This window comes from Colias eurytheme, chromosome 3 (assembly GCF_061535395.1).
Source record: "Colias eurytheme isolate Ceu_HAF_F1 chromosome 3, ilColEury1 Martin Lab GWU primary, whole genome shotgun sequence".
Lineage (NCBI taxonomy): Eukaryota > Metazoa > Arthropoda > Insecta > Lepidoptera > Pieridae > Colias > Colias eurytheme.
The window spans coordinates 4,187,220-4,210,529 of record NC_142982.1 but is presented as its reverse complement, the minus strand read 5'-3'; the positions used below and the strand labels follow the sequence as shown (position 1 = coordinate 4,210,529).

General features: G+C 32.4%; 1 protein-coding gene across 12 annotated transcripts in view; it reads left to right on the top strand.

The window, feature by feature from the left end:
• The window catches only part of raskol (Ras GTPase-activating protein raskol), a 131,650-nt gene that overhangs the window by 4,228 nt on the left and 104,112 nt on the right, over nt 1-23,310 (top strand). For 3 of the 12 annotated variants that reach the window (XM_090119459.1, XM_090119460.1, XM_090119458.1), the window contains exon 1: nt 21,478-21,715. The exons of 2 other annotated variants lie outside the window; for them this stretch is intronic. The gene's annotated coding sequence lies outside the window, so the exon portion shown is untranslated. Of the gene's footprint in view, nt 1-21,461; nt 21,716-23,310 lie in introns of those variants that run through there. 7 more of the 12 variants (XM_090119468.1, XM_090119461.1, XM_090119462.1 and 4 more) reach the window with 7 other exon arrangements.

The following is a 23,310-nucleotide window of genomic DNA, read 5'->3' as shown; positions in this document are numbered from 1 at the left end:
CCAGGCTGTGGTTTTCTACCGAGTTACGATTCACCAGGCACGGCTTGATCGATTCGCTTTCTAGTTTAGGGTCCTGAGAGAAATGGTGACACGTGACAGTGACACCTTATTGAGCAACTTTATTAGTAGGAAATAGTTATTAAATAATTACCAATTTTTATAGTCCACTTAATAGGTTAATTAGGTATAACAAATACATTAAGTACCTACCTTATCTTATTTAAAGATAGGTAGGTAGGAGATTGTTCAAAAACAGTGTTTATAAATTAACTAAATTAATAGTTGTACAGTACACTATGTAACTAGCTACGGTCTACATGTTTATTATTTATAAAACTATTCATTTGTTTAAGGTCAATAAACTCAAGTAATATACAGGTAGTTCTGCATTTTTTGTATATATACATAATATATACCTATATTACATAATACATAATAGAGTGTATTTACCATGTACCTATTACGCATATTTCTTTAACTAAGTAGTTATGTTAAAAATAATTTTTAATCGGTAATTTTTTTCTTATACTTCCTTTTCAAATAAAAAAAAATATTGTAAATATGTCAAAATTAAACGTATGAAAATGCATTATATAAATTATAATAGGTGTTATGTTAAAATTACAGTTTTAATACTTTATGTCTTATTTTGCAAACAGGTTTGTATTTTGTAATACGAATAATGAAGCCAGGATTTGAATAGCTATAGAAAAGTGAAACGTATCTGTAAAGAATGTGTGAATATAAATGACAAAACATAAATGCAATACGAAGAATTGAATTAACATAGCAATTATGAAGTCGAACAAGTGGGTAAATTATTACGGGCCAATAGATATTTAGCGATAGTATGTCCAATGAAGCCGATCATTAGTGCGTGGTTGTAGTCACTTTATAGCTGTTTATAGTAGGTTCAATATTATTTTAGCATTAAATAGCACGCGTCAATAGGATTACCTAGTTTATTGAGCTATTTAAATTATTTTTATTTTTCATATGCTAACAATATGTATAGAGCTATGCTATGGTCGCTATGGATTGAAGAAATCCTGAGAAAAGTTTCAATTCATGAGTCAATGACATCGTGACGGAGGTGAACTGTAAAATATAATTTGTGTTTGAATAATGATTTTCATTGTTCAAGAATCAAGATACACATTGTCAGAGATTTTCGTAGGTATTTATTGTTGTGATTAATTAACTAATCCACACTTCAAAAAAAAAAATTACAACTAAGACACGCCTAAGATACGTCAAATCTGGTTTACATCCTGCATTGGCGATTTGTAAAACGCGGTAGCCTTGATGCGAGTGTCGTCTTGTTTCCTATAAAATGCTTTCAAACAAGAAGAAATCGTTAAAAGCCTATAAACATGTAAGACACGTTTGGAACACATTGTGTGTACGCGCATTACAACTTATAAGACAAGCTTGGGATATTTGAATGAGTAATCTAATCTAATCTACTTTCATTCCAAGCGAAATATTCTTAAAACAGTGGTTCTTTTTTCTTAATTGCATTATAGCTACAATAGCTAGATAGCCTAGATTGGCTTATCGTGTTGGATTAAGCGATGTTGTAATGTATCTACCTATGTCGTATTAAATCGCACTGTAACTTGTGGACATGCGATACTATTGTCAGTAGAACAGTTATTATGAGAGTAATAGAAAAATTTACATATTATGTATTACCTGTATGTTCCGTCGAAGCATGAGAGCAGTTTAGTTTAGTGTAGTAAGTTCTTTAAATGATGACATACATATCTAATTGTATGTTATTTTATTACATGTACATATTATTTAAGATTTATGTCAATAATCGTAATAGAAGATTGACTATCACGTGTTGGGTTGGTGTGAAAAAGCCGTTAGATTCGTCATGAACACGTGCCACGCCTGTAAATGACTTTCGGATAGAAAGTATACTATTGAGTACTTTAACGTTGGTCATTGTTTCTTGTGTCAACACACGAAATCCAAATTTAAAAGGATTTTACCTAAATTGAAGACTACTCTTTAAATAGCTACATATAAACTGTTAATTTTAGATATTAATAATTATTATCAATATGTCCAAAAACGTAGAGATAATTGAGCTGCGCAATAAAAACACTTAAAGTTATAACATATTTTTATACTTTCGCCTTTTAATATTCCGTTCCGAACCTCCATTGCATGACCTAGAAACTATTGAAATCTATGAAATCTTAATTTCTGAAATCAATAAGTATAAAAGGTCAGGTTCGGTGTCAGATGGGCTAAGTTTCGCCACTTGATTGCTTCTCTTAAAATTATTATAAATGCGAAAGTAACTCTGTCTGTCTGTCTGTTACTCAATCACGCTTTAACTACTGAACCAATTTGCATGAAATTTGGTATAGAGATATTTTGATACCCGAGAAAGGACATAGGATAGGTTTTATCCCGGAAATCCTACGGGACCGGGTTTTTCTTTGAAAACGCGGGCGAAGCCGCAGGCGGAAAGCTAGTAGTAATTTATAAATTAATCTTAAGTGACATTAGAACTATTGCAATTGGTATCTAGTTTTTAAATGAAATTATTACTCTTATATAGTACTTAATTTTGATTAATTTTATTTCATGCAATATGTTAATGGTTGGATGATTGATAAATTTAGCTAAATGTGAACTGAAAGGATAACTATTATAATTTATAATATGTAAGTACTGTATTACAGTAGGGTAAAATATATCACGGTGCGACATGATATTATACGCGTTCATGCGTAATCCAAAATCTCTGAACCGTTGCGTGCTATCGTCTGATCGGCTTATCCCAATAAATTAACCATTAATTAAGTTTAAATCGGCTGCTGCAGGGGCGGCACATAGTATACCTATTCTGGAGTTAAGCGACACTTAGTCCGAGGGTGAGTGGTAATATAACAGAGTAGAGGGGTACTCGTGAAGAGATAATTATTTGCCTCCCGGGGAAAGATTGGACCGTCGCGTCAGGTCATTTGGCTCATTCGGCAAGGGAGATTCGATGCTAATAAATCAGGATAATGGCTTACGCGTTGGATCTCGTCACCCGGGTTTCCATTAGTAAATTAATTGCTGTTGAGTCAACTAATTGAGATTTTCATGGCTTTCAAAATAGATCGCGTTTGGCATTTTGACTTAATTGGGCACAAAACGTCAGTGTTGTGGAAAGGTCAGCTAAGAATTTTTGAATTAAAATTGCAACGGAAAATTTATATAAATGCTCATTTATTTAAAAAATAAAACTGCTAGATGTTTATAATAATTATACCTATTTTGACGTATTCATTTGGTATTATAAATTGGTCGAAAACAGATTTACAAAGCTTACAGAGAACCGTAAATACAAATTTAACAAAATACAGGAAGCACCATCCGAAATCTTGTGTACAGAGATTAACGTTGCCGCGCTCAGAAGGAGGGAGAGGATTGATAGATATACAAAACCTTCACAATCAACAGATCCGGACACTTAGAAGCTATTTCCACACGAAATCGGAACACTCACTACTACACAAACACGCAACCCAGCTAGACAAAAAACTAACTCCACTCAACCTTCACGACACTAACCCTCAGCAAAACGAACACAGCGTAAGCATACAGCAGAAGCTCTTGGAATGGTCTAGTAAGGCCCTGCATGGTAGACATCGATCTCATCTGTGCCAGGCTCATGTTGATAGAGAAAAGTCGAATGAATGGATAAGAAGAGGAGATTTATTCCCAGAAACTGAGGGTTTTATGCTAGCCATCCAGGATGAAGTTATTGCCACACGAAATTACATAAAACACATCATAAAGGATTCTAATCAGACTTCAGACCAGTGCAGACATTGTAACGCAGGTATAGAAAATATTCAACACATTACCGGAGCATGTAAATCATTGACGCAAACTGATTATAAGCATCGTCATGACCAAGTAGCAGCAATTATTCATCAATTCTTAGCTCATAAGTACAATTTCATCAAAAAAATAGAGCCATACTATAAATATAAACCCGAAATCATATTAGACAATAGTAATTATAAAATTTACTGGGATAGGACAATCATAACCGATAAAACAATTCATTACAATAGACCGGATATCACTGTACACGATAAATTTCAACAAAATGTTTACTTAATAGATATAGCTATACCTAACTCACATAATATACAATCCACTATATCAGAAAAATTAAGAAAGTATCAGGATTTAGCCATAGAAATCAAAACACAATGGAATGTGAAAACAGTCCACATAGTTCCGATAGTTCTGTCAGCCACCGGTATAATCCCTAAAACACTTATACACAATTTAAACACTCTAGAACTACCATCACACACATTCAACATGCTACAGAAAGCAACCATCCTTAACACATGCCGAATAACGCGGAAGTTCTTAACATCATCCACTTTATCATCAACATACACAATATAAAGTATTCCGTTGCACGCTTGGCCTAGGCCCGCGTGTAATGAGTATCCCTTTCAAGTAAAGGAGAAAAATAAATATAAAAAAATAATAATAATATAAAATCCGTGCTTTCCAACAGTTAAATTGCTACGTAAATGTCAAATGGGCAGTCAGTAGAAGTTGGTATTAGTCAGTTCAATAAAGAAACGAATCTTCAATGGCGGCCAAAGCTGACTTTGACAGATGGTAGGATCATCAAAAAAGAAAATAAAAATAACGTAAATTGATAATTATTTTATTAATTATTTCAAATTGTTTGTTGACAAACTTTTTTGTTATTGTATTTGTGTATTTATATGAATTATCATATTTACGTATACAGAATGTAATAAAATCCCCATAATACTTGTAATAAGCCCATAAAACTGAACAACTTTTCCCAAAGAACATATTTTGTCAAATTCCAATAAAACATTATTTACTTTCGCAAATGCATAATTGTCATTGTAAATTTATGATAAAAGCTATTATAGGGAAAATCAAATACATTTTAGTGATTTTATTTTTCCATTTTTTTTTGCATACCGTACGGCCGTGTGTGAGCGAGAGGGAATGATAAGCGCCGCCATTGAAGATTCGTTTCTTTAAAGAACTAACTAATAGTTATAATTCTTTAGGACCGTGGAAAAGTTTAAGGGGCCCTGCTCCGAAATGTATGTTTCTAAATCATGGTTTTTGGATAGAAATCATCATATTTAAAATCCTAAAAAAATATATAGCACAGATAAACGTTTGATCTAGTGACTTTTTTGGATAAAAACACAATATTAAACATTTGACTCGATCAAAAAAAAATCAGAAGTAACATCGATTTTAAAAGCATAATCAGTTTTATGAGAATTAGGGGAACGCTATGTTTATGAAAATTTGACATTTCATTTACTAATCAGGTTTTACAGGGAAATTTTTGGATAGATTTTTAATTTAGCCCTTATTTTTTTCTATATAAAATATAATACGTAAAATGCGACTCGCGCGCACCACGTCAGTGCCGCCAGAGTCCAGCCGGACGTCATCGAAGGAGGACCTGTGCTAGTTTTGCTCCCGACCACGTTGCAGTCGCCGCTCGCGTATTAGAACCGAGCGGCGAGTAAAACGGCGAGCATGTCACGGTATAAATAAATCAGTAGTTTGATTTTGTTAGTTATCCTAGGATTATTGTTGTAAATATAAATTAACTTCTTATTCTATACTATTAAACGAACAATATTTGCATATTAATATATTTGTTTGTAAATACAGTGTGGAAATTTTCGATGGGCCCTGGGTGAAAGTACTAGAAATACTGGAGATAGCAAATATCCTTTATTTTTAAAAAGAAATAGAACTGCATTCAAAGATTTTCAAAAATTCATTTTCTTCGACCGGGAATCGAAAGAACTATTAAAACCGCATCAAAATCCGTTGCGTAGTTTCAAAGATTTAAGCGTACAAAGGGACATAGGGACAGTGAAAGCGACTTTGTTTTATACTATGTAGTGATTTAAAATTATGTTTTAAAAATTACCTTGCCTGAGATCCTCTTTTTTATGGGTTATTGAATAGGAATAGCGGCAAAGTTTTGAAGTACTAGTAGAAAGACTATTATGATGTTGGTTGATCTGTATTCAATGAGTATGACAAATATTATTTTTATGAAACAACAATCCAAGATGGCGCCGACGAAAATTTGACTTTTTTCGTGATGGGTGTCATTTTCATGGTTTTTGGGGTAGCAATTAACGAATATGAGGTCAAAACTATAATCCAAGATGGCGCCGACGAAAATTTTACATCTTTTCGTCATGGGTGTCATTTTCATGGTTTTTGGGGTAGCTATTAACCAATATGAGGTCAAAACTAAAATCCAAGATAGCGCCGACGAAAATTTTACATCTTTTCGTCATGGGTGTCATTTTCATGGTTCTTGGGGTAGCAATTAACGAATATGAGGTCAAAACTATAATCCAAGATGGCGCCGACGAAAATTTTACATCTTTTCGTCATGGGTGTCATTTTCATGGTTTTTGGGGTAGCTATTAACCAATATGAGGTCAAAACTAAAATCCAAGATGGCGCCGACGAAAATTTTACATCTTTTCGTCATGGGTGTCATTTTCATGGTTTTTGGGGTAGCTATTAACGAATATGAGGTCAAAACTAAAATCCAAGATGGCGCCGACGAAAATCTTACATCTTTTCGTCATGGGTGTCATTTTCATGGTTTTTGGGGTAGCTATTAACGAATATGAGGTCAAAACTATAATCCAAGATGGCGCCGTCGAAAATTTTACATCTTTTCGTCATGGGTGTCATTTTCATGGGTTTTGGGGTAGCTATTAACCAATATGAGGTCAAAACTAAAATCCAAGATGGCGCGGACGAAAACTTTACATCTTTTCGTCACGGGTGTCATTTTCAAGGTTTCTGAATTCTGCTCGAAAAATATGTAAACGGTTGTAAGAAAAATATACTTACCAAATTATCGACGGTAACATTGGGGATTTGTACATAGCTGTCTCAAAAACCTTGAAAATGAAACTCATGCCGTAAAGATGTAAAATTTTCGTCGACACCATCTTGGATTTTAGTTTGACCTCATATTGGTTAATTATAGCTACCCCAAAAACCATGAAAATGACACCTGTGACGAAATTTTGTCAAATTTTCGTCGGCGCCATTTTGGATTTTAGATTTGACCTCATATTGATTAATAGCTACTCCAACTCTTTGAAAATGACACCCGTGACGAAATTTTGTCAAATTTTCGTCGGCGCCATTTTGGATTTTAGATTTGACCTCATATTGATTAATAGCTACTCCAACTCTTTGAAAATGACACCCATGACGAAAACATTTCAAATTTTCGTCGGCGCCATCTTGGATTTTAGTTTTGACCTCATATTGGTTAATCGCTAGCCCAAAAACCACCCACATTTGCTACTTAGGAAAAGTTCAGATTTAAAGATATCATAGGTAATGTGACGAATATAATTTATTTCATTCCGACCGTTTCTCGGAATTACATACATTTACTAAGAAGGGTTTAATATATTGCCGGTAACATAATATTATGATGTATGATAATAATTAATAATTCATAAAAAAGTATTTTATACATTTCTTAAAAAGCTTCGATATTGTATACAATAATACAAATCATTAATTGATTATTATTCAAATTGTTGTAAAATAGTCACACTTTTTTAAGTTGGTTGAATACACTAACTTACTTATTACATACTTATATTCAATTATTATTTTGCCTTTTTTATTTGTTTTACTTTTAATTATTATTACCAATATTTTCAGAAGAAAATAAATTAATGTATCCAGAACGAGAGTTTCATTTTAAACTTTAAATGTATGTATAGAATAGACCAAAAAATTTTTACGAGAAATTAACAATAAATTATCTTTTATATTGTTTCTATCGATTTGAATAATAAAATAAAATTTGAAAAAGGAATGTTTCCTTTCAGAAAAATTTGCTATCCCTAGTATTTCAAGTACTTTCCATTCAGGGCACATCGAAAATTTCCACACTGTATATATACAAACAAATATATAAATATGCAAATATTGCTCGTTTAATGGTATAGGATAAGTAGTAAATTTATTTATCAACAACATTCCTACGATAGCAAATAAAATCGAACTACTGATTTATTTATACTGTGGCATAATCGCCCGCCTTCATAGGTCACCGGAGTTCATGCCGCGCCGGCTCCTGCGCAACGCGGGCGCGAGCCATCTCAGTGCCTAAAATGCCTAAACTTTCAGTACAAGGGGCTCTTAAGAGGTTAATTGCCAAAGCTCGAATCTGAATAGATGATTTTTATACGGCTTAATAAAAATTTTAGTCAGTTTCTGAGATGAATATTTTTGATTTTTCTGGAGAGTTAAACTCCTATTTATTTCTTAATTCAATTTGCCTGAATTGGAATGTAGAAAGTTAGAAAATTTCATGAATTATTGTGGAAAAATTATTAAGGAAATGGAATGCGGGTCTACTAATTCGGTTGTGTATTTACCTTTATTATGTTTTATACACACCTGTGCTTGCTTGTTGCATCATACAAAGTCCATTATTGTGCAATAATAATCAGTAAAGGGAAACCAACCTGTGTCAATATTAGATATCGACTTTCTAATTCTTTTTACCGATCTGTTCAAGACAATTTTATTTTTTACGCATTGACAGCAATGTTCTGGTTGATTTTAGACTAACGGTACCTACTTCCAATACGGCATATTTAGTATAGAGATCTAGGTAAGCGTAGGTATGTAATAATTTTAACAAGTAGCCACATAGGTGTCTAATTTTATTATTAGTAACAACACATGTCTTGAAAATTAAATTAAATGTATACCTAAGTAAAATATATCCGTCAGGAAATAGCAACATTTCAAGATTATATAAATTATATAATGTTACGTCGCAGTCGTTCAGAGTGAGTATAAAGTTGGAAATCCTTCATAATGCTATGAATGCACTTACATATTATATGTTCAATAGAAAAGCGCAACTAATGTGTAACAATTTGTTTGGCGCGGTTCTTTATCAGCAGTGCAGGAAAACTTGTGCAATTCATAATAATATTATGTAGATACATCCAATTATAGTTACCTAATTCTGCACATTTGCATAGTGCATAATATCTACAAGTTTAAAAAAAATGTAACATATCAAGCTATTAAATAAATGCATATTAATCATTTACGAATATTTTTTTCGAAAAATGTTTTTCGCAATTATTAAATCGATGAGAATTACGTACCTATGCGATCATGACTGGATTGCATAGCAATTAACCTTCGTTAGATTTTGGTTTTAGGTGATTGGTGATGGTTTGATTTCTTATTTGATGTTCATTGAAGGTTTTTTATTTAAAAAATTCTCGCATATTCAAGATACTTAAGATTATTTTAATAAAAGATAAGATATTAATTACGATTATGAACACAATTGCGTACTTATACAAGTTTTGTGCAGTGTTATTGATATGCAATTGTTTTGATAATATAGTTCGTAATAATCCTTATCAAACGACTACCTCCGGTTCTGCTACTATGATCTGATCAAAACAATAAAATGTCCACTTGTGCCGAAATAGATTGTATGAAATCATTAGCTTACCCTACTGTTCATTTTCCACGTTGGGACCTGGGCATAATGACTAACGTATGAGATATTTGCAATTATACTTTTTTAATAAATTAAATTTCACGCGTGGTAGCAGCAATGGAACTCCGTTCCACCGCGTTCGATTGTAGATATTGTTTCATTGATACGAACGCACGGCTCGAACCAGTTCATCGACCACTGATTTAGACATTCGGTACAGGCAACAGTGTAACGCTATCCATATTTAGTGGTCTATCATTCAATTAGATGTTTAGAGAGGTCATGGAGGCATTCCTCCCACGGTCAGCTGTTTATCAGTTAAACTGGAACGGCCCCTGATCTGCCGCATTGCGTACGCTCATTGTTCTGAATCTGAACACTGCGTAATGCAACTGGGAATTGTAAAATATAGATAGGTAGTAGGTACTTCGTTTTTTAGTGCTATTGGTAAAAGGCTGAATGTAGATTAGGTCGATGCAACTGTGTATAGATAATGCAAATCGAATAGAAGTGATCTACTTTGCGAAATTTTTGACGAAATGCAAAGGAATGTGTTTTTATTGCGGCAATGAAGTCAGCAATGAAATGTAAAACTTTGAGTAGTTGTTGGAAACTTATTGAGAAAATCGATGTAAAGTTCTATTGGGTACTAAAACTATTAACTTTTATACTTCCAGAGCGATAGTTTTGAGCTATGTACATATGGCAAAATTTAGTTTACCAAAACTGATCTACGTTAAAAATAGCTATCTAGGTATATATAATTAAAAAACCTTGATTCATTTATTTACAGACAGACAGAAAGCATCACTACAATCCATATCTACTAATATTATAAATGCGAAAGTAACTCTGTCTGTCTGTTACTCAATCACGCCTTAACTACTGAACCAATTTGCATCAAATTTGGTATAGAGATGTTTTGATACCCGAGAAAGGACATAGGCTACTTTTTACCCCGGGACATAGGATAGGTTTTATCCCGGAAATCCCACGGGAACGGGAACTATGCGGGTTTTTCTTTGACTGCGCGGGCGTAGCCGAGGGTGCAAAGCTAGTATAGTATAAAACAAAATCGCTTTCTCTGTCCATATGTCCTTTGTATGCTTAAATCTTTAAAACTACGCAACGGATTTTGATACGGTTTTTTTAATAGATAGAGTGATTAAAGAGGAAGGTTTTAGTAGGTATATAATTTATTAGGTTTTAGACAAAGCGGGCGAAGCCGCGGGCGGTAAGCTAGTGTATATTATAATACTAAAAAAGAGCTGCAGGATTATAAAATTATGCATTCAAATACTCATAATGACCAATAAACCAACTGGCACAAATATTTTCGTATTTTATATTAGTGACTCGAAGTGCATTCAGAAAAAGAAATGTTGCTCGTGAAGAAAAATGCGAATGACGAGTGAACGATTGCGGGTACCTACCGCTGCAATCTAAAAATAAGTTTTTGTGTGACTATTCAGAGAGAAGCTGTTTTGTTTTTATTTCCGCTGGGCTATCTTGCTTCTGTCGCCAAGACAACGAAATAGCAATCATGAAAGTTTTTCATACAAGCAGTCTTAGCAAGCAGTGAATTCAATTCAGCAAATATAGAGTCGAGCGGTTGAAAAAAAAATGGCTTTAAAAATTGTTATTAAATTTTTGATGTTTAAGTTTACGTGTAAGGTTTTGCGTAAGGGGAAAAAGAAGCTGACTTCGTCTAGATTAATAATAATTATTATTCTACTAGCGACCCGCCCCGGCTTCGCACGGGTGCAATGCTGATACTAAATACACTACAGAAAAACTGTGAACGTTGTATATAAAAACATAGCGTCGCCCGCTCCGGCTTCGCACGGGTATAAAATAGATAGCCGGGCGGCCGGCCTGTAGCGCTGCAAACGCTACGTCCCGCAATTGCACGCCTCATAAGCGAAGCGTTGAGGTGGGTACTACTGTCACTTCGCGCAAAACATCTGATTTTACAAACTTAAAATGTCTTTATGTATCATACATTGCACTTGTAAGATAATACATACACACACATATTAAAAAAAAACACTATTTTTAACGTTCATGATATTTTTGATGTCATTTTTGTTATTTAAACTAGTTAAAAAACAGTTTAAAAAAGTTCTGTCTTGGACGTCCGTGTGTCTGTATGTGCGGATCCTTTTTCTTGTTAACACGATAGCGACCGAAATACTTTACTAATCGAGTCTTTTTTTTTCTCTTACGCTTGAGTATGCTCAGGAATAGAACCCTTTCATTTTTCAGGGTCTGATTCGATGTGGTTTAATTGTTATTAAATAAACAAAAATAATAATTAATAAATATTTATTAAAAAAAAATTATGAGGCGTGCACTTTTGGATTTTCCAAATTATTTTTAAATCTGTAATATCTTCGAAAATATTCACTTAAATCATACGGTGTAAAGGGCCATATAGATCTATATTAAATGAACAATGTATTCAAGGTATTTAATTGGTTAAGGATTAATGCTGTATTGGTTAAAATCGCATCGAAAATTAGCCATTATTTGTCGTAAAAAGTAAATGACAAAAAAAAGTTATTGTGGGTTATCCATAAGAGATAGACATATACCATCGTGGACTTTTCTGTAGACCTTTTCAATGTGTATAATACTTAGTACATTATTTTGATAAAACTCGTAGGGTTCAGCTTGCGTTTGCAATTTAAGCGGAAAAAATGTAATTTTTTACGACATCACATTAGAAACCTCAAAAATAACAGTATTTCTCCACTATTTAATGGATGTTATTATACATATAAACCTTCCTCTTGAATCACTCTATCTATTAAAAAAAACCGCATCAAAATACGTTGCGTAGTTTCAAAGATTTAAGCGTACAAAGGGACATAGGGACAGGGAAAGCGACTTTGTTTTATATGTACTATGTAGTGATGATGATGATGCCATTTCTCGACCCTCAAAGCGTTAGCGTCTATTCTATACAATAGTGATATTCGAAGACCTACCAAACACTTTAATATATTAAATGTATGTAATAGTCATTTTGTCAATTTGGACGCGAAATAAACTCACTAGGTATTATACTCATTTTCTCAAATATAAAAATATGGATAAGTATATAGAGCAAGCAGAAAGGCGGTGGATCCTTTGAGCTTTCCTAACATATAATTTTGTAATGAATAAAATATAGTACGTAATTATATTCACAAAGAGAGTTGATTCGGGGTAAATTGCATGAGTTCATGTTGGATGAAATCTGTAATCAAGATCAGCCAGACCTCATTTGAAAATTAGATAATATAATTGGAATGATTCTACCGTACTCAGCTTAATAAATTTTCTTTTTTCCTGTATAATATAAGAATAGATAATTTATAAGAACATTGTTTCGGCGTATTATTATATTTTTAAATGTATAATTATTTTTAAATAGATTTCTATGCTATTAAAATATGCTATTATAAAGGTAGTAAATTGTAAGCTAACGTTATTAAATACAAAACTCTAATTTTAAAATCTATTCAAATTTCAAGGTATTTTAATATAAGTACATGTACTTAATCAAGTTCATCTTATATTATTATATATTTTATTTAGATGAACTTGTTGAATTTATATTTTTGGTTTTATGGCATTCAAATGCTATAAAAATATATAAATTTATAAAGCATTTTTATAAATTTATATAGATGAACTTGTTCAATGAAGCACGTCCATAAGAGTCTGGGTTACGGAACATCTCAAGTTACTCTGGGAAAAACTTATTTCTTGACATGGGAAATTAGTTTAATATACTTTGAAAGAGCTCGTTATGACAATAACAATGAATGATTAATTAATTTTAATAGTTGGACGATAACACGCGAACTTTTGCTTTGTTTTTGATAGATTTACTGCATAGATTTCAGATACTAGGTAATCACGTGGAATAAATCAAAAAATGTGCGGCGTAACACATGATTCTAAAATAAATGGCTAATTACGTCCGTTGTATAATGTGGATATTAAGCTGTGTTGTATATAAAACTGGTATTTTATCTAAATGTAAATCAAACGACATGCATAGAATTTCCCGCTTAAATATGAACGTCTCGGTCTCGAAGGTCTACCGTTCCCACGTGCCACGTCATCGGTAGTCGTGACAAAGGTCATAATTTTGTTGATGTCTCTTGTTAAGCTATACTTAATATCATTGTTATCTACGAAATAAAGAATTCAGTTTTGACAAAAATTAATTTGTTTATTTGCTTCTTGTCCATTGACTTCTGTTTCGTGTCACGACTTCCACCGTTACTTATTGTTCTCAGTAATGTAAAGCTTCATGAGAACTATAATTTAAAGCGGTTCTTTGTTATAAAATAAATTGCCGTGCGATTTTTCGTCAATGATCCTGCAGCAGAAAAAATATCTCATTAAGTAAATTAAAAGTACCTATAAGTAGATTTTAAGTTAAAAGAAATTGATGTATTTTTTTAGGTCATTTAAATATCGTAATACTCGCAATGTAGGTACGTTATTTAAAGCCTCCCTTGTGTTGAGCCCTAGACAACGGATACCTTTTTACTTCTCACCCTTCGTCCCTCCGTTGCATTGTGCATGGCTGGAGGGCACCGACCGGCATGGGAGGCGAACCCTCGTTGTCATGACAACGCCTATTTCTGCGAAATATTGACAGACGCCGGTCCAGACGGGGATCTAACCCCTGTTGATACGCAGCGCGTGTGTCACGATATATTTTTACTATTAATTCGCCACAATAACTATGCCCTCATTACAACTGATAATAAACCACTGCTGTTTAAAAGCCGTTAGGGGAAAATTTTACCACTCAATAAAAGAATGAATGAAAGGCGAACTTTGCAAATGGATTCGTTGATTGAACTTCTCATGGTATATTAAAAGCTATTTGAATAATCCTATCAATGTCAAAGAAGAAAATTGCATTCTTAATTCAATTAGCAATCGAGGCCACCTAGTTGCTCAATGTCTACATAGGTAGTCATATATATTATAGTCTCACAGGTGACTCAAATGATAATCTTGCATTTTATATAAGTTGCCATTTGCTACTTTAAAATCAATAGGTATAGGTAGGTATATATATAAAATAATGTACCTTATATAACAATCAAATTACATTCTTATTGTGTTTCAAAGAGCTCTATTTGTTCCTTGTGTTTGTATACGTGGCGTCTTTCGCTTCACCATAGCAACCCCAACCAACTAGGCTCCTCGATAATCTCTTAATCGAATTCCCGCCTTAGGATTATTTTTCTACGCATTTTATTTGTATTATAAGAATTGACTTCATTTCTATTAAATTTTATATCTGCAGAAAAAGCATAGTTTCTGTTTTTTATGTATAGGAGATTAGCTGGAATAGACAGAGATAATTATACCATATTAAGTTAGTATTATTAAAAACAAAATACATAATTATTATATTATAATATTTACAATGTAAATTTACATATAAACTATTTATGAAATATATTTTTTTTATAGTTAACACAATATATTTTTTTTGAAAAAAGGTTTTATGATGTTTTGTTGTGATAAACAGGTATATGTTCCTGTTATTATTATATTTTGAGTTTATCTTTATATTTGAGTGTTTTGTGCACGAGATGATGTGTAGAAAGATTGTTATTTCTGGGCTACTGTGCAAATTCTCCTAGTGTATCATTCATCACGATACATACAGTGGAACATAGTGAAAGTCGTTCAAGTGAAGCCGAATTTTGACCGCCGCGGCCGGAGGGTCCCTATCTGTGTTCTTTTTATTTCGAAGTTGAAACTATGACAACGTAAAAAGACACCATGAGTGAATTTGTCAATACATACAAGAAATACACTTTTATGCAAAGGTATTAGTGTAGTACATGTGTTAAAATAAAATAAACATATTTCAAAATGTATGGCCGGTAAATAAATTAATCGCCTTGTTATTTTTATTTTTGTGCTAGCTTAACAACATTATGGGTGTGTTAGCAAAATTAGGTGTTTAAAATTGAAAATAATTACCTTAATTTCGTGGAATAAATTAGACACTTAAGTAAGTGATGTAACACTTGCATAAATAATTACTATTTGATCGTGTAGTCAAACGTTTACGGCGCCAATCTTGTTTTAATTTGGTAACTTTATATTGAAGATTGTTAAAGCGTCGCCTCAGCTATTCGAGTAATTAAGGTCAACGTTATATACGGAACTACAAGGCGATGCTTTTGTATCGTGGCTTACTTGAATTAATCTGAATAAATGTTGTTTACATTCGTCCCATTTACATGTATTGATTGCAGATGGATTAGTGTTTACTCGGTCACCGCTATGTTTACATTGCGATATCTATATATTCATTTATACAAGTTAACAACAGAACATGCTTTCGCCTTTCACGTATGGAAAAAAAATAGGTATATGATATAAGATTAATTTTCAACAAACGAACTTGTTGAATAGGAATGATACATGATATAAAAAACCTGATTTTAAAAAGTCCTACATAATCAGAGAAGTTGATTGCGTATTTATATTATATAATTTGTTGTTGTTTGCGGAAAAAATAAAAACATGTAATGATAAAAAACCGGTCATATCTCTCAAATGAACTAGATTTTGCTCTCTTTCTGAAATATTCTTAGCGAAACAGACGAAATCTTTAGTTGCAAAAGACGTTGATTAAAATCTCACGAAAGCTCTACTTAAGCTTGGAGCTTTCTGAGTCATAAATATTTACATATTAAAGCATTCACAAAGTGCAATTATTTATTTAATATTTGTTTAATATTCAATGTAATATATTGTTATTTACTATAAGTAGGCGTGTAATAATTATTATCTCTTTGAAGTTGAAATTCCTTCACAGTGCCTTCCTGTTTTGAATCTTTTTATCTTAGCTTTTTATTATTTTCCGTAAGTTTGTCTTGCCTTTAATTTTATCATTAAACGTTTCTGCATAATAGTTAAATAATTCTAAGCATCTAAAAAAATGAATCAATAACTAGCGCATGTAGCTGGATGTATAAAGGGTCTTGCAATGAAAATATATTTCTAACGTATATGTACGTACAGCTACATATTCCCAACAGGGAAAATGTGCCGCCCCAGTCATTTTCTACGTACGCGGTACGTCCATATAGATAGCTATTGAGATGTGTTGGTAGCAGGCGTGAGGCGAATCGAGGTTAAAATATTTGAGAATAGTAACATGGGTAGTAAAATATCATTTTTTTATTTGCTTTAATAATTTAAATCTATTTTAAGGGATTTAATAGTTCTCAAACCATAATTATTCATAAGATTTGGACAATATAGAATTTTAAAAATAAATAAGGAAAACTTGCTTTCTTGAAATTATTTAATGTTTCACAATTTGGGGCAAGACTGGTCTTATAATTATAACAAAAAAAAAGAAAAAAAATTATACTGCCTTGTAAAGAATCAAATTTATTATGAATAGATTTGCATCTTAATGTTGAAAGGTTGGTACTGCGGCTTACGTCAGTGTAAAATTTATACAGTAAGAACGTATTTTTTTATTTTTATTTCCATAATTAACTAGTAATATGTTGCATAATTTAATTAAACCAATACGAAATGCCATCACGTGGGCGTACATAGAACGTACATACGATATAAATAATATTTAATAATATTTAAATTTCAACGAAATGTACACGACGTACATTTCCTGGTATTATACATTAAAAAATGCGATATAAACTTTTTAGGAGAAAAAGCTATAAAGATTAAAGATTTAATCAATAAGGAGCAATATAAATCTCATTAATTAATTTTAATTAATTTTATAGTATCTTATTCCAAAGTCAGATTTTTCTTTTCAAAATCGGATACACTTAACAAATAGAATAATACATATACCGTAATAAACAACGCTGCGGATTAGTAATGTGCGAAATAAATAAAGTTGTCTATCCTGATTCACGACGAAGTTTATCGTACGATTTTAAGATTTGAATGAATAATCAGTTAAATAAACACGTTTTCTAATTGTGGTATCTTACTCATAGAAATCAATTGTTGGACAAGGTCGAGTGGATTTTCTCACGGCTTCAAATTAGCTGATGATTTCGGTTCAATAGGCAAGTGTTTAAGTGGAAAGCTTCGCCCAAACGAGCGCAGTCACGATGCGCAAATACGATAACGGGACAGCTGAGGCCGACTGAAGTTCACCGGATGGGTGAGGAAGGACACTCCGTGTCCTGCCACTCCGCCGGACAAGCCTTACCAAAACAGTGATCTCATCACCATAACTGTTCGATGAATATTTGACTTTGAATTATAAGCATGCATGTCCTTAGTGAGGACTGCAAATTATGGACATCAAACCCGGCGGGCGTGCTTGTTGCAAATGCTAATGAGAGAAGGATGAATGTGGAATCCATCTAATTTTAATTAAACTGAATATAATTGTAGGTATAACTTTATTTATGAAAAAAAAAATATAGTTCAATTAGTTATGTTATGTAATATTAATAAACTCAAATGTTATAACTTATAACATAACTGTCATTGTTTTAAATACAACATTCATTTGTTCATGTCATTTAATTATAACTTAAGAAAAGCTAGCTACAGAATCGAGCTGAATATTTGCACTAATATGTGGATATAATGTTCTGTAAAATTATTATTTACTTTTTTCTGTCTGATCTGGAGTAAATTACTCAAGTTACGTCTATGCTGCCATCTAGTGTTGAATAGTGCAATCAATGTCCACACTGGATGGAGCGCCATCTATGATTCAGAGGCTGCAACATAATATTGAATTGGTTTCTCTTTAGTGTAAGCTGTCTACATAGATGTCGCTAGTATAAGAAATAAGTTTGATAGAGCAACGCACTGTGTTGATAGAGCTTACCAACTTACATAGCGTTGATACGTAGAGCGAGCGTAATGAGGAAGTTATTTTAAAAATGCAATGTGTATTAAAGCAAAGCTGACGTATTATGTACTGGTATTATGTTTATTTTTTTTTATTATTTCAAATGGCGTGTCAATTAATATTATTAGTTCTGTAATTCAAGATAAAATTATATTTTATTATAAAAATACAATTAAACAAGACTCAGATATAAAAGGCTTCAAATTATAGCTTACAAGGTCCGGGTTTTGGATACAATTCGTTGGATCACAGTTTGGCGTGGCTTCTATTATAATATTTGTGATTTTTCATGTTTATATTTGCCAATTAATTATTTATTTTACCCACAGTAGCTTGGAGTCATGAAAAATTGTTCTATATTTTATTTGGCAAAAAGTAAAGACGTATCTGTGTCTAAATTGGTGCTCTAGTTTTGCTGTCATAATTTAACATAAGAAAGACTTTCGTATTTGCAATATTAGTGCGGATTTTATTTATTTAAAAAATTCAAAAGTAAGAACGTTTTCACATTTGAATTATTGAACAAATTTGGTTAAAATATTTTTGAATGATTTGGAAAATTACACATTATAAAAATGTTAGTAAGTAAAGCCAAAGTATGCAAGCAAAGTCACTGGTGGAAAGTTATTTTGTACTGTGTGAATAATTTAATCTTCATAAAGAATAAAACAATAAAATATCTTATAATTATAATTTTTGCAACAATATAATGTAGTTGCTGATGCTGACGGATGTTGGTGTCAGCGTGGGCGGTATAGAGTTGAAGAACCTATATTTTGCAAAGTGAAACGTTACATTTTGTTTTGTAAGCCTAGCGTTATTTATTTACTGATGTTTTAACTTGTTTTCAACATATTAACGTTAATTGTAAGTTATTGAAAATCAAATGTATTAACTTAGGTTAAATTAACACCCGACTTTTTTTAAATTACAATAGAAAGCATATTAACTAATCATTTACACTTAGTTCAAACTTCTATTACTACTTTGAATGCTATGGTGTTTGATATTTAAGAAGCATGCTTCATACAAACGCACGTATAATATAAAAAAAAATGATTTGAACGCACGTTTATTTTACTTATATAAGTTATACTCACGGAACAGATAACGTGGTTATACTGTTCAGAAATACACTAAATTGGATTAGTAGTTTTACAAGAACGATCAAAAACATTATTTAGGAATCTATAATACATCAAATAAACTATCGCATTTTGTAATTTAAGTAGGATTAAGGAGAGTTAAGTAGCAGATGAAGATAATAATGCTTAAAATACGACTAAATTGTAAATTATTTTTATTAGAACTAATAATTTTCACACCTAATAATCTGGTTTCAAAATAATATGTACCGGCCGTACGGTGTAAAGTAAGAATTTTATCTATAATCAAGTTCGTTTTGGGCGTGCTAAACTTTATCACGAATCCTATGAAATTCACATTGATTTACTCACTCATAAATTACAAATGCAAAATTAAAGTGTTTAAATCAATGGTATTTGGTATTTGCGAGAGCGACACGGCGTACCAATATTTCAGTCATATCGATATACATATTTGTATAGGTATAAACCGGGGTTAACATAATATATTTACTTGCCCAAATCTAATATTGACTTAGAACCCAGCTAACCGTACGCTGTAGAGATACAGCTTATTACGTAGTGTCAACAAATAGTAGCTTCCCGTGTGAAGATTTTATGCTCAAGATAAACAATATTATGCAGTATCAATAAAGTAAGAAGTATTAACCCAATGCGAATTTGAGTCGACATTAAATAAGGCATGGCGGATTTACAGTTTACGCTCTGTAAGTCGAGTTAATAAAAAAAGATAAAACATGACTCAAGTTATTATTGTTATAAATGTTGACTTGGGTTCTGAATGTATTAATAGTGCAGATTCAAATGATTTAAATATAAATTCACGGACTAATCGCTAACCATTATTCGTAAAAAAACGAATTGGAAATGTTGCGATACATCTCAGTAGTGAACTCTACTCTATAAACAAAAAATAAATAAATTACATTAAAAATGAGCAATATTTGCGGCGATGGTGTTAAAATTTTAAAAGTAATAGTCAAATAGTAATCTTAGTTCGCCTTGTTAAATTCAAACAAGGTCTGCGAAATGCAAATACGACTGATCTGAACCGGTCTCTGTTAAAGACGATAAGGTAATGCGCGCTCGCATGGCTCATGGGCTCATAGCTGATAACGATGCAATCTCTACGAGGGGTTCGTTTTATTGAATTGACTCCCTTTCTAACTAGCACCACAAAAAACTGATGTCCCCTAGACTAGAGATACTACAGTAGTTTTGGACGCAACTGCTTTTGAATTAAAGTCAACAATGAGAAATAATTTTATAAAAGGGTGTTGACATCGCTGCGTTATGGGACATCTGGATACTGTAATAACTCTTGGGTGTGCATTATTCAAACCCATGTTTTTATGGAATTGGTAACTATTAAAACGTTATATTGAGCGTATGTTTAGGTTTTTAGTTTTGAATCGTACGTGTGGTCAAAATTCAGAATCGAAATGTTAGGATCTGCTCTACTTCAATATTTTTCGGTTATTTTATACATAGTTACCTGGCTCTGTGATAAGAATATTTTTGTTAGTTGTTTTGAGTGTAGTAATGGATGGTTCATCATGGTTCAAAAGATACATACAGCTTCCCAACAGTTTTACGGAGGACTTAAGATTGATGTATACGAACTGTATTTACGATACTTCACCTTACATTACTGGAGGCTAATATTTCGTACTAAGTACCCATAATGTGTCCTTAAATAGTGTTATTGGCATTTTAAGTCGTATATCAGGGTAATATATAAAAGTTCTCATTAATATGGACAAGGATCAGCTTTTAAATGTTGATATGGTAGCGTAAGTTGGTGCGAGCAAGTTGGAAGTGCGAACAGATGAGCGCCTCGTGCTCATAATGTTTGTATGGAACGAGTCGCCCTCCGCGCGGTGGGCCTGCGGCTCCGAGTCCCAACTTCCAGTCTGGCCGGGCGCGACCAGCAACGCGCACTGCTATTTTGCGCGCACGCAGCCGGTATACGTTCGGTAATCGAATGACATCCGATCACCTGAATATTTTTTGTGACAGATAGTGTTGTGCTCGTATTTATCCAAGTTTTTGATAAGGTTTTTACTACGATCGGCATCCGGCTATCTAATCAACTTATAACGAACGATATAAATTATTGATTGCTTTTGTAGTGGAAGGGTTTGTGCTAATTTAAGCTTGAATTTACATACCCATTTAGGTATATGAAGAGTTCAAAAGTGGAAAAATATATAATTTAGCAACGATAGGTATATATATATTATAAAAGTGTTTCGTACATACAACCAGAAGTCTCTATTAATATTATTATTCATGAAGTTTTTATCCAGCTCAGCCTAGCAAAGCTTTAAGGTATTAAGTAGAAATAAATTGGGATGGCAACAAACCTGGTTTATAATCCTCAATAATGCAATGCGGCTCTCACCGGTACTTATATTATTACCATTCTTAGTTACTAGGTGGTCATTCCATCTGAGGAGATTACAATATTTATCTTTAAGATTAATATTTATAAGTATAACTATGTATTTCCAAAACAATTCCAATTTTAAAGCATATAAATTTGTGATATTTTATTTGGTTTTAACTTTCATAGTGAAATTCTTTTACTATAGATAGCCTCAGTGGAATCCTTTACTTTGATATCTTTTATATTTATGTTTATATGATTAAGAGATTGCACAATATAGAATTATGGTGCAGTAGTTCATATCCCATGAAATATTCTTTATGAAAATTAGGGCGGTGTTTATGAAGATTATAGGGAACTAACAAAGAGCACGTGTAAAAATAGATATTGGTGAATGACCCTTTTGGGCATCATGCACCTCTGCTTTAATCGTAACTATACTTAAATATTAATTCATAATAATTTTGATGACGTTTGAAGAGATTTTATTATAGTAACCAGGATAAGTTTATGAAATCAATGTTTCGCCTGTAATATTTGCCATCCTTGTTGTTAATTTACAAAAAAAGCCTCTAGGATAACAAAATGTAGATAATGTAATTAAAAAATTTCAGTTAACAATGCATTTAGGTAAATTCTATGTAGAGTGATAAACTTTTTGTTCTAAATAAAGTACACAATTGTAACGAATTTGCTCTATACATATAATTCAATAGTTATAATAATAGAATATTATCAAACAATAACAAAAACATATTGTTTCGTATTATGTAGCTTTTACTTAATATAATCTACGTTGTAAACAATGAAGTTTTCTAAGGATGTGCTGCGGAGTCACGAACTTTATCCGATTATCAATTCGTAGCTTTACAAAGCTTAAGCTGTGATAGAATACGTTTAAAAACTCTTCCCAATGGACGTTAGTACCGTCACGAGCCCGCATCTGTTATTATCAAGCCGCTATAACAATTTCAGAGTACTTACAAAATAATTGCGTTTTCTAAGCACGACTCTCAGGCATTGACCTTTTGTTCACTTACACAATTCCACCTTAACGGACAAATTATTAACAGCTTATCCACGGGTTTTTTAATTACTGCCTAAATTATTGTTGCACCAAGTGGTCTAACCATTCAGTGGTCTGGGTGCTATGTTTAATAGTGAATCCACTCAAACGTTAGTCATGTACATGTCTTTGCTAGGGTACATTTGATAACAATTAAATAAATTCAACTATTGACCCATTGAGCTAATAATTTTATTTACACTTACAACATGCAAAGGCAATCATGCGTTCAATGATGTCATTCTAAGTGCATAACTGGTTTTCGTTCAATATTTGCAC